The 11,577-nt window shown below is 46.6% G+C and overlaps 1 protein-coding gene across 2 annotated transcripts in view; it reads left to right on the top strand.

Moving 5' to 3' along the window:
• The first annotated feature begins 8,439 nt into the window (after nt 1–8,439).
• Nucleotides 8,440–11,577, top strand: part of YDJC (YdjC chitooligosaccharide deacetylase homolog) — a 28,367-nt gene continuing 25,229 nt past the window's right edge. The window contains exon 1 of one of the 2 annotated variants that reach the window (XM_083717607.1): nt 8,440–8,548. The gene's annotated coding sequence lies outside the window, so the exon portion shown is untranslated. Of the gene's footprint in view, nt 8,549–8,975; nt 9,303–11,577 lie in introns of those variants that run through there. The other variant, XM_083717609.1, reaches the window with a different exon arrangement.

The raw sequence follows: 11,577 nt of genomic DNA, 5'->3' as shown, positions 1-11,577 counted from the left end.
GAGGGGGTGTGGCCTGGAGAGGTGTGGTCTGATGAGCACATCAGGTACCTGATAGAGAGAGGCTTAGAGTGATGCATTTATGCCCTGAACTTGAGGTTCTCCAAGACTGAGCTAGTTTGTTGGTGCAAGAGATCCAGACTTGGAAATCTTTCTCTGAAAGCACAATCTGAGGGAAATCACAGCCAGAGGGGAGCTATACGTTCCATGTTTCTGAAAGGCACTCTCTGTATCCTCCAGACATGTTTGATTAGGGCTTTTTTCAGCCGGAACTCAGTTCCGGCACCTCTCAAGTGGGCAGCATGGCCAATATAAGAGAACAAGGGCGGCTCTCATGGTGAGTTCTAGTTTTCTCTAGAAAAATAGAACTGTGTATGACCCAGCTGCAGCTATTATTAAATGGGCAGGAGAGAAGGAATTACGAGCCTGGATCAGATGTTGTCCTAAAAAACAGGGCAGCATTTAGGCATTGGACTATCGCCATGCGCTCTACGTGGGGCTACCTTTGACAGTGACCCGGAAACTGCAATTAATCCAGAATGCGGCAGCTAGACTGGTGACTGGGAGTGGCCGCTGAGACCACATAACACCAGTCCTGAGAGATCTGCATTGGCTCCCAGTACGTTTCCAAGCAAAATTCAAAGTGTTGGTGTTGACCCTTAAAGTCCTAAACGGCCTCGGTCCTGTATACCTGAAGGAGCATCTCCAGCCCCATCATTCAGCCCGGACACTGAGGTCCAGCTCCAAGGGCCTTCTGACGGTTCCCTCATTGTGAGAAGTGAGGTTACAGGGAACCAGGCAGAGTGGCGCCTGCCCTGTGGAACACCGTCCCATCAGAAGTCAAGGAGATAAATAACTATACAACTTTTAGAAGACACTGGAAATCAGCCCTGTATAGGTAAGTTTATAATGATGTTTTAATGTGTTTGATGTTTTAATTGTTGGAAGCAACTCAGTCAGATGAGTGGCATACAGATAAATTATTTGCATTTATTGTTGTGGAATGCCCTCCCATCAGATGTCAAGGAAATAAGCAGCTATCTTCTTTTTAAAGGACATCTGAAGGCAGCCCTGTTTAGGGAAGTTTTTAATATTTCATGCTGTATTGTTATTAACACTTGATTGGAAGCCGCTCAGAGAGGCTGGGGAAACTCAGCCAGATGGGCGGGGTATAAATAAATTATTATTATTATTATTATTATTATTATTATTATTATTATTATTATTATCTTGCTTTGAACTGGCATTTCTAAAATCCACACCAGCCTCCACTTGTCCATTTGAAAAGCCATAGCTCTGTGGCAGAGAGCCTGCTTCGTAGGCAGGAGGCCGCAGGTTCAGTCCTCAGCATCTCCTCTTTTTGAAAAATTGATCAGGTAGGAGGCAATGGGAAACTTTCAGCCCCAGATCCTAGCCAGCTGCTCTCAGCCTTGGCTGGAGGGAGAAATCAGTGGAGACCTGGTATGAGGCAGTTTCTTACCTTACCAGACTGGAAGCTGGGGCTGTGCACTTGGTGGAAGAGTCTCCCAAGTGCCATTGAATATTCACTTTTGCCCACTGGCATGCAGCCTCCAGTGGTTTGCCCTGAGGAGTTTGCAGCCCCCGGGGATGAAAAACACCCCTTGCCCTTTATGCAAGCTTTCATTGGCTACAGGCTGCTTTTCTCTCTTTTTAAAAAAATAATAATAATATTTATTACTTTTCCAACAATTTAAACACTACAAAAAAAGAACAATACAATACAAAAACACTACATAACACTAACACATTAAACTAACAAAACAAAACAAAAACAGTTTAAAACACATCAAACAATTTCAATATCTTATCTTTCATTCACTTATTTCAACGACCTCCTCACACCTCCCTTTTTGTATTCCACTTCTGTTAATTGTTTCAGCAATTCCCTTCCATCTTCCTCTGTTTTCTATCCTATAATTATCTTAACATATTCTAACCTCATTTTTTCCTTTAATACTCTAATAATCTATTTATACTTAATTCCTTATAACATTTCTACTAAAGCCATATAACTTCATTCCCACACAGGTTGCTTTTCTCTTGCACGCCGGTGCACAAATAGGTTTTCTGCAGGTTTGGGACCCTACCCCGACTAGAGAAACCTGAATTTCGTGCCCGTCCCAACACACCACACAACTATCTGTAAGGCAAAAATTGCAGGAAGAATGCCGCTTGGCTGCATATTCCTTTGTGTATGGCTTGGATTTATTCCCCTTCATAAAAAGAAAAAAAGAGTTCTGGTATGTGTGTGTGTGTGTGTGTTTTACAAAAAGATTCCTTGTCTGCTGCGTCTTGGCACGTCCAAGACAACATTCCAGCTGATAAGAATGGCAGATTTTGAACAGGGATGGGAGGGACAGGAGATGCGTGAGCAGAAAGCGTGGCTGGCTTGGGGGAAGACGGTTGTCTTCCCAGCATCCCCTAGTGGCTCAGTTGTGGGGAAGGGCCATAGCTGCCAGTCAGTGGAGACAATGCTGAGCTAAATGGACCAATGTTGCCAAGGAGAGAAGACGTGGTAGCTCAACAGTAGAGCATCTGTTTGCATGTCGAAGGTCTCCAGCAACTTCTGATAGGACTGGGAAAGGCCCCTGGCTGAAACCCTGGATAACTGCTGCCAATCAGTGAACCAGTAGCATAAGCCAGCCTGCTATGTTCTTGCGGCCCTAATTTCATAAGAATGTTGGAGGAGCCCCTCTGGATCTAGTCAAAGGCCAGTCTAATGCAGCCCCTGTGTCTCACAGTGACCATTCGGAGACAATAACAGAGTTGGAAGTGGGGAGGAGACGTTTGTGGAATTGCCCCCTTCCAGCTCCCATAGTAGTCCCTCCCTCAACGTCTGAAGGACCACCTTGCCCAGTGGGGAGTTAGATGGAGTAGCAAAAGATTATTGTAAAACAGACAACTTGTCTTTTCCTTTTATTGCAACGGTGCTTATCTTCCTGTATACATACAAATGCAAGGCTGTCATCACGCAACCCCCATTGGAGGAGTTGTCCTGCCACATCACAATCCTGGATTTGGATGTATCCAGAGCACATGGAGTAGGAAGGGGAAACTCTAGGAAGTTGATAATGTGTTTGGTCGTGGGAGAGAATAGCAGGGAGATTGGCGACCACTTTGATGAAAAGTGGTATATAAAATAACCTAGGGACGCAGGTGGTGCTGTGGTCTGAACCACTGGGCCTCTTGAGCTTGCCGATTGGAAGATCAGCAGTTTGAATCCCTGTGACAGGATGAGCTCCCGTTGCTCTGTCCCAGTTTCTGCTAACCTAGCAGTTCGAAAGCAAGCCAGTGCAAGTAGATAAATAGGTACCGCTGTGGCAGGAAGGTAAACAGCATTTCCATGCGTTCTGGTTTCCGCCACGGTGTTCCATTGCGCCAGAAGTGGTTTAGTCCTGCTGGCCACATGACCCGGAAAGCTGTCTGTGGACAGACGCCAGCTCCCTCTGCCTGAAAGTGAGATGAGTGCCGCAACCACATAGTCACCTTTGATTGGACTTAATCGTCCAGGGATCCTTTACCTTTTATATAAAATAAACATAAATAACTAAGCAAATGTTGCTGGAGTCCAGTCCCCATCATTTCTGACCACTGACCATGCCCCTCCACAACCCCCTTGCCATTTTTCTGCAAGAGATGTCTGTTTACAGGTAGATAAGAGTTTTCTGCCAGATGTATTTATAGAGGTAGGCTCTGTTCTAATTTTATATTATTATATTTAACAGCAAGAGAGAAGCACACCCCTCCCAGATGTCACTGGACTCTCAACTCTCATCAGCCCCAGCCAGTGCTCAAGGGTATGAGAGTTGTGGTCCATCAACACCCCTGATGCTCACAGGTTGTCCTCACCGGACCTGTCTACATTGGCAAAAAAGGCAATTCTGATAGGAAGGGGAGTAGGCAACATCCAGACCATTGCTCCTTTTCTGGCTGATAGTTGAAGCTCCCTTTGCAGTGGCATTCTTCCTGGGGTGTGCGTGCAGGATGAAACCCTCCAGGGGCCCTTTGGTGGAGGGAGAGGACTAGAGAGAGCAGTTCAGGTCTCGACCGCTGTCCTCAGAACCACAGGTAGCCTGATGTGTGGCTGCTGCCATCTACAGGACGATATGAGAACAATGCAAATCTGGATGTTGAGCTGAGCAGTAAGGTAAAGGTAAAGGGACCCCTGACCATTAGGTCCAGTCGTGGCTGACTCTGGGTTGCGGCACTCATCTCGCTTTACTGGCTGAGGGAGCCGGCGTACAGCTTCCCGGTCATGTGGCCAGCATGACTAAGCTGCTTCTGGCGAACCAGAGCAGCACACGGAAACGCTGTTTATCTTCCCGCTGGAGCTGTACCTATTTATCTACTTGCACTTTGACATGGTTTCGAATTGCTAGGTTGGCAGGAGCAGGGAATGAGCAACGGGAGCTCACCCCTTGCAAGGATTCAAACCGCTGACCTTCTGATCGGCAAGTCCTAGGCTGTGTGGTTTAACCCACAGTGCCACCCGCTTCCAGTAGGGGGTTCAAATCCCCACCCAGCCATGAAATTCATGGGGGACAACTTGGGGCAGTTAGCCACTGCCTCTCAGCCTAACCTACCTCGCAGGGTTGTTGTGACGTGGCCATTTCCCCTCCCTCTTTCTTCTGTCCCATTTTCTCTCTGATGCTCCCTTTCATGTGGCTCTGGTGGCACTGTGGTCTAAACCACGGAGCCTCTTGGGCTTGCTGATCGGAAGGTTGGTGGTTCAAATCAGTGTGACGGGGTGAGCTCCCGTTGCTCTGTCCCAGCTCCTGCCAACTTAGCAATTCAAAAGCACACCAGTGCAAGTAGATAAATAGGTACCACAGTGACGGGAAGGTAAACGGTGTTTCTGTGCGCTCTGGTTTCCATCACGGTGTCCCGTTGTGCCAGAAGAGGTTTAGTCCTGCTGGCCACATGACCCAAAAAGCTGTCTGTGGACAAACGCCGGCTTTCTCAGTCTGAAGTGAGATGAGTGCTGCACCCCATAGGGTATCCTTTACCTTTACCCTTTCTTTTTTTTGCCCATGTCCCAACCCAGCTGGCAGGCAAAGGAAGGCTAGATTGTTTTTTTCAGAAAGCCTAAACTATTTACTTTCAGCGGATGACTTTTAAAAACTGGGGAAAGGGAGCGATTGCTGTGTTCAGCAAGATGGAGAATAATTGAGAAGACACCACGAAGAAGCGCTCCATTGTATGAGTCCTGGGCACTGATTCTCTTTTTTTATATATAAATTTTTATTAGCTTTCAACATATCATTTCAACAATAATTAAACACTTTCATATCTTATACCGTTTTTTTACTTCCATCAATCACATCTGAAAATTTTCCAATCTAATCAATTAATATACATTTCTTACTTTCACTATTACATTTAAATCTCATAACTAATATCTCTATTCTTTCTCTACTTTGCAATATTTCATATATTTCTCCTGACAAAACTTCCTGTAGTCCTACTAGTGTAATTTGTTGATTACAATTGCTCTTCAAATAGTTTGTATATTTCTTCCAATCTTCTGTGAATCTCTGGTTCTGCAGGTTTCGAATCCTTCCTGTCATTTTATCTAATTCTGCGTAGTCCATTAATTTTGTCTGCCATTCTTCTTCCGTCGGAATTTCTTCTTGCTTCCATTTCTGGGCTAACAATACTCTTGCCACTGTTGTTGCATATAAAAACAGTTTAAAATCATGCCTATTAATATCCTCACCTCCTGGGCACCAATTCTCAGGGCGTAAACCTGAGACATCGCACTGGTACCCTCTCAGGTGAACATGCAAGCACAACATCTGTTCTAGCCCACCAAGCGGCCAAATTGACATTTTATCTAACAAATATTCCTCATACACCCTCTTCAAAGACTCACCTTTGTAGAATACTCTTCTGCAGATTGAATATCCAGTATCTCTAGGCAGAACCTTGTTGGATCGGACCGTAAACATTCTCCCAAGCTGGTATGGAATCTTAATTGTTCTGAACTTGTGCCATTTCATACTATCACGTGTGAAACGTTTTTCTTCTATGCAGCTGTGCAGAGCACCTTGTCAGGTGGCCCCAATATGAAATGACTCAATAAACAAATGACAACAAAAATTTGGGGTGGGGGCCACATAAAAGTAAGCTGAGGGCCACATGTGTTTGTAGGGCCCGCCTGTTCTAGGGAGACAGATGGCACTTTTTCCCTGGAAAGAAGGACTGATTGTTAAACCCCTCTGATAACTGTAGCTCCGTGCAGGAATAGGGTTCTCCAAGAAAGTGTCAGTGCCCTAAACAAACTGTGTTTCCCAGTCAAAACAAAATAAAAAAAATTCCTTCCAGTAGCACCTTAAAGACCAACTAAGTTAGTTGGTCTTTAAGGTGCTACTGGAAGGAATTTTTTTTATTTTGTTTTGACTATGGCAGACCAACACGGCTACCTATCTGTAACTGTGTTTCCCAGGTTCTTTAGGGGAAGCCTTGACTGTTTTAAAGTTTTAAAGTGGTACGATACTGCTTTAAATGTGTAGTGCAGACGCGTCCTGTGTCAGGCAATTTGGGATGGAGGTGGTTCTGGGCTGGTCTCTGCCTTTTGCCTGCCTTGCAAGGTTGTTATGAAGACTAAAGATGGGGTTAAACCATAAGAAGCTGTTATATATGGAGTCAAACCATCGCTGCACCCAGTTCACTATTGTCTATCTACCGCTGAGCTATGCTCCCTTCCACAGCTACACCACATACAGTCAGGAGGATAAAAATATAAACTAATAGGCAAATCCACACCACAAATTTAAAGTCCAGTCAGTGCACAGGACTTCTGACGAAGAACCTTGGGAATTCTTTGGCTCCGATAACAGTGATGTTATGGGGACGCAGGGGGTGCTGTGAGTTAAACCACAGAGTCTAGGACTTGTCGATCAGAAGGCTGGTAGTTCAAATCACGCGACGGGGTGAGCTCCTGTTGCTCGGTCCCTGCTCCTGCCAACCTAGCAGTTCAAAAGCACGTCAAAGTGCAAGTAGATAAATAGGTACCACTCCGGCGGGAAGGTAAACGGCATTTCCGTGTGCTGCTCTGGTCCGCCAGAAGCGGCTTAGTCATGCTGGCCACATGACCTGGAAACGGTACGCCGGCTCCCTCGGCCAATAAAGCGAGATGAGCACCGCAACCCCAGAGTTGTCCACGACTGGACCTAATGGTCAGGGGTCCCTTTACCTTTACCTAGTGCACATGACTTCTGACAAAGAACCTTGGGAATTCTTTGGCTCTGATAACAGTGATGAAAGGAGCAGGCCGTAAAGGCACTTCTAGAACTCCCTGAAGCTCCTATTGTATTGTATTTTGTACATTTATATCTCACCTTCCCCTGGCCCAAGGTCACCCAGCGGCTTCATGTGGACTAGAACCTTGGCCTCCAACACTCTAACCACTACACCACACTGCAGGGGTGCCGACTTGAATAAAATATGGGGGGAGGTAACCGCATAACCGATCACATGATGTGGAACACACACCATTTGAATGGCAATTCCCATCAACTTGGGGGGGCAGCCCCCTCAAATATTTTATGGGGAGGAGGAGAAAGGAGCTCGGCCCCTTGGAGCTGGCTCTTACACCACGCTGGAAGCAAATATTTGGGTTAGTTAGCTGATGGTGACAGCAGTCATGAAATTAAAAGACCCCTTCTTCTTGGGAGAAAAGCAATGACAAACCTAGACAGCATCTTAAAAAGCAGAGACATCACCTTGCCAACAAAGGTGCATATGGTTAAAGTTATGGTTTTCCCACTAGTCATGTATGGAAGTGAGAGCTGGACCATGAAGAAGGCTGATTGCCGAGGAATTGATGGTTTTGAATTATGGTGCTGGAGGAGACACTTGAGAGTCCCATGGACTGCAAGAAGATCAAACCTCTCCATTCTGAAGGAAACCAGCCCTGAGTGCTCACTGGAAGGACAGATCCTGAAGCTGAGGCTCCAATACTTTGGCCACCTCATGAGAAGAGAAGACTCCCTGGAAAAGACCCTGATGTTGGGAAAGATGGAGGGCACAAGGAGAAGGGGACGACAGAGGATGAGATGGTTGGACAGTGTTCTCGAAGCTACCAGCATGAGTTTGACCAAACTGCAGTAGGCAGTGGAAGACAGGAGTGCCTGGCGTGCTCTGGTCCAGGGGGTCACAAAGAGCCGGACACGACTAAACGACTAAACAACAACAGCTAAGGGTGCTGGGAGCTGTAGCACGTTGGCAGGGGCGAACTACAGTTCCCAGGATTTATTTGGGGGTTGGAGATGGGGAGGGAGCCTCGTGCTCCGAACGGGCGCTGGAGATGGGGTCCTTAAACTAATTCCAGCTGCCTGCCTCTCCCCCCCCCCCAGAAGAAAAAAAAAATCCACCTTAAATCCCAACGCGTCCCCCCTTTGTGCCGTCAGGGGGCGCTGCCGCCCCGTTCCGACCAAGTCGATTCTTTTCCCCTCCCAGGTTGCAAATAGCTTCCTGCTGCTGGAAGCGGATCATGGATGCTGCTGTTGCTGCAATTGTTCCACCATGGGTGAGTGCGAGAGATCCCCCTTCCTGTTAGCCTGGGACACGTGGGCGGCGATTAGGAGTGTGGTGGGGCGGTGGGGGGGGGGTCCTCGCCCTAGCTTTGCAGTCCCCTGTGGGGTCCGCTGCGAGGGAGATTCGGATCTCCAGGCGGGGGGGGGGGGGGACACGGGAGACCAGCGGGCCCTTCTCCCTTGCCCTTCCTTGGACCTTTGCAAAAATAAATATATATATATCTAGGGGGCACACACACACACACACACACACACACGCTTGCAGATCCTGCCCTTCTTGGGGTGGGGGGTGTCGCTGCGGGGGTGGGCTGGCCAAATAGCTGCGACTTCTTGCAGGATCCCTTCTGAGGTGCTGCAAAAAAAAAAAAAAAAAAAAAAAAAGCCCCGCTGCAAACATTGGGGCTTCCCTCTCTCTGGAGCGCGCAGGATCGCACCGTTGCATTAGGCTGGGCTGGGAGCAATTCGCGCCGGGGACATTAAAGGATTCCCAGGCTGAGCGTTGCAAAATATGGATCAGGCGCCTGGAGGTGTGAAGGAGAAGCGGATCGCCTTGGGGGCAAAGGAAGAAGGTGGGATCTCATCGATCTGCGATGGCGCCCTGCGTTTGGGGACAGAGGAATGCTGCGGAAAGATTTGCGGGTGGAGAGGCCGGTGAGCTTAGGAGGAGTGCCTCGGAGGATCGGGGCCAGCAGGGGAACTGAAATAGGGAGGTCGATCTTTTTCCTTGTTTACCATCACCTGGGAGAGGTAATGATCACGCTCTGACACTTGAGCGCTGTAGATCTATAGATCTATCTGTATACATAGGCATTGCACATCAGTTGTGAGATTGCAATTGGTTTTAAACTGCTTTTATTTTGTGTTGCTGGGAACTGCCCTCGGACCTTCTGGTGGCTGTTATTTTTAATCATATGTTCATTTATACAATGCCTCCCCCCCCCCCCCACGGGACTCAAGGCAGCTCACAGGTGGCAATAAGAACCACTATGAACAGCCGGGGGTGGGGGGAGCAACCGTTAAAAAACAATTAAACCTTGATAGAATTAAAGCTCTATACAAATATATAAAACGTCTTTTGATAATGATGGTAAGGAAATTGGGTGTGCTGGCCTGGAATCGCCCCAGCAAATAAATCACAGACGGTGTTCGATTTTTGGTACAGTAAAATAAGGTTTTTGTTACTACCTTAAAGACTAAATGATTATATTACGGCAAAACATTTGTGGATCCAAGCCCAGTTTCTCAGAGGTAAAAAAGCATTATCTTCAATTTGCAGACAGAGAAAGAGAGAGAAAATAGATGCTGGTTCATTTTCCAGAATCCGCCCGCCCTGCCCCCCGCAACTAAATCAATTAAGACCTGATTTAGGATGTCTGACTTGCATGTAGTAAATAAAACTTACAAAAAGTTCAATTAAATTAACACCATGTGAATTTTATGTGCTGTGTAAATCTCAGAAGTTTTTCCAGTAGCGAAAAGAATTGGAGCTGAATATTTCAAATCAACAAAGCCCATTTAAGGAGCTTCAAGTGTTATTAGTCAAGCAAATTCAAAGCTTTTACTTGGAAATTTATTTTTTTATTGAGATAGGATATATTCTGAGGCATGGTGTTTTTGGGGGGCGGGGAAGTGACAGCGCTGAAAACGATTAGCATACTAATTTTAGCATGGCCAAAGACCTCTTGACATAAGCGCATGAGCTTCTTGGGGAAAAGTCACCTTAAAAAAACCACATTAGTGATCACTTTCATTCTAGGTTTGAATGGCATCCTATTCATTCCAGTCACTCAATTTATCTCAGTGTGTTTGTTATGCTACGAATTCATTTTCTGAAACGGTGTATTTCAAAAAGTGCGAGGGCTGTCTTTGTTTCCAGCCCCCTGATTTAGGGCTTTAAACCTTGAATTGTGCCTGGAAACTTTTTTTTTGGCCTTCTGTAAGAAAAATAATAATATAGACAGCATCTTAAAAAGCAGAGACATCACCTTGCCAACAAAGGTCCGTATAGTTAAAGCCATGGTTTTCCCAGTAGTGATATATGGAAGTGAGAGCTGGACCATAAAGAAGGCTGATTGCCGGAGAACTGATGCTTTTGAATTATGGTGCTGGAGGAGACTCTTGAGAGTCCCATGGACTGCAAGAAGATCAAACCTATCCATTCTTTAGGAAATCAGCCCTGAGTGCTCACTGGAAGGACAGATCCTGAAGCTGAGGCTCCAATACTTTGGCCACTTCATGAGAAGAGAAGACTCCCTGGAAAAGACCCTGATGTTGGGAAAGATGGAGGGCACAAGGAGAAGGGGACGACAGAGGACGAGACGGTTGGACAGTGTTCTTGAAGCTACCAGCATGAATTTGACCAAACTGTGGGAGGCAGTGGAAGACAGGAGTGCCTGGTGTGCTCTGGTCCAGGGGGTCACCAAGAGTTGGACACGACTAAACAACAACAACAAGAAAAATAGGAAACTGCCTTACACTGATTCAGACTTGTTGAGTACATCTAGCTCAGTACTGCTTACACGGACTGGCAGCAGCTCTCCAGGATTTCTCTACCTGAAGATGCCATTAGAGGTTGCACCTTGAACCTTTTCCATGCATCAATCAGGGTTTAGGCCCAGTTTTGGCAACAGAAACTGCTTTGGTTGCCGTGTATGATGACCTCTGTTGCGGGGAATATATCCCCATTCATTGTCCTCAATTTCGCAGTGGATGTAGCCTACCTTGATTTCAGCAAGCCATTTGACAAGGTGCCCCATGATATTCTTGTAAAGAAGCTGGTAAAATGCGGTCTTGACTATGCTACCACTCAGTGGATTTGTAACTGGCTGACTGACCGAACCCAAAGGGTGCTCATCAATGGTTCCTCTTCATCCTGGAGAAGAGTGACTAGTGGGGTGCCACAGGGTTCTGTCTTGGACCCGGTCTTATTCAACATCTTTATCAACGACTTGGATGATGGATTCAAGGGCATCCTGATCAAATTTGCAGATGACACCAAACTGGGAGGGGTGGCTAACACCCC

Source organism: Podarcis gaigeae (assembly GCF_964106915.1).
Source record: "Podarcis gaigeae genome assembly, chromosome: 16".
NCBI classification, from domain to species: Eukaryota; Metazoa; Chordata; class Lepidosauria; order Squamata; family Lacertidae; genus Podarcis; species Podarcis gaigeae.
The sequence above is the reverse complement of the archived record's forward strand: the minus strand, read 5'-3'. Positions and strand labels throughout refer to the sequence as shown.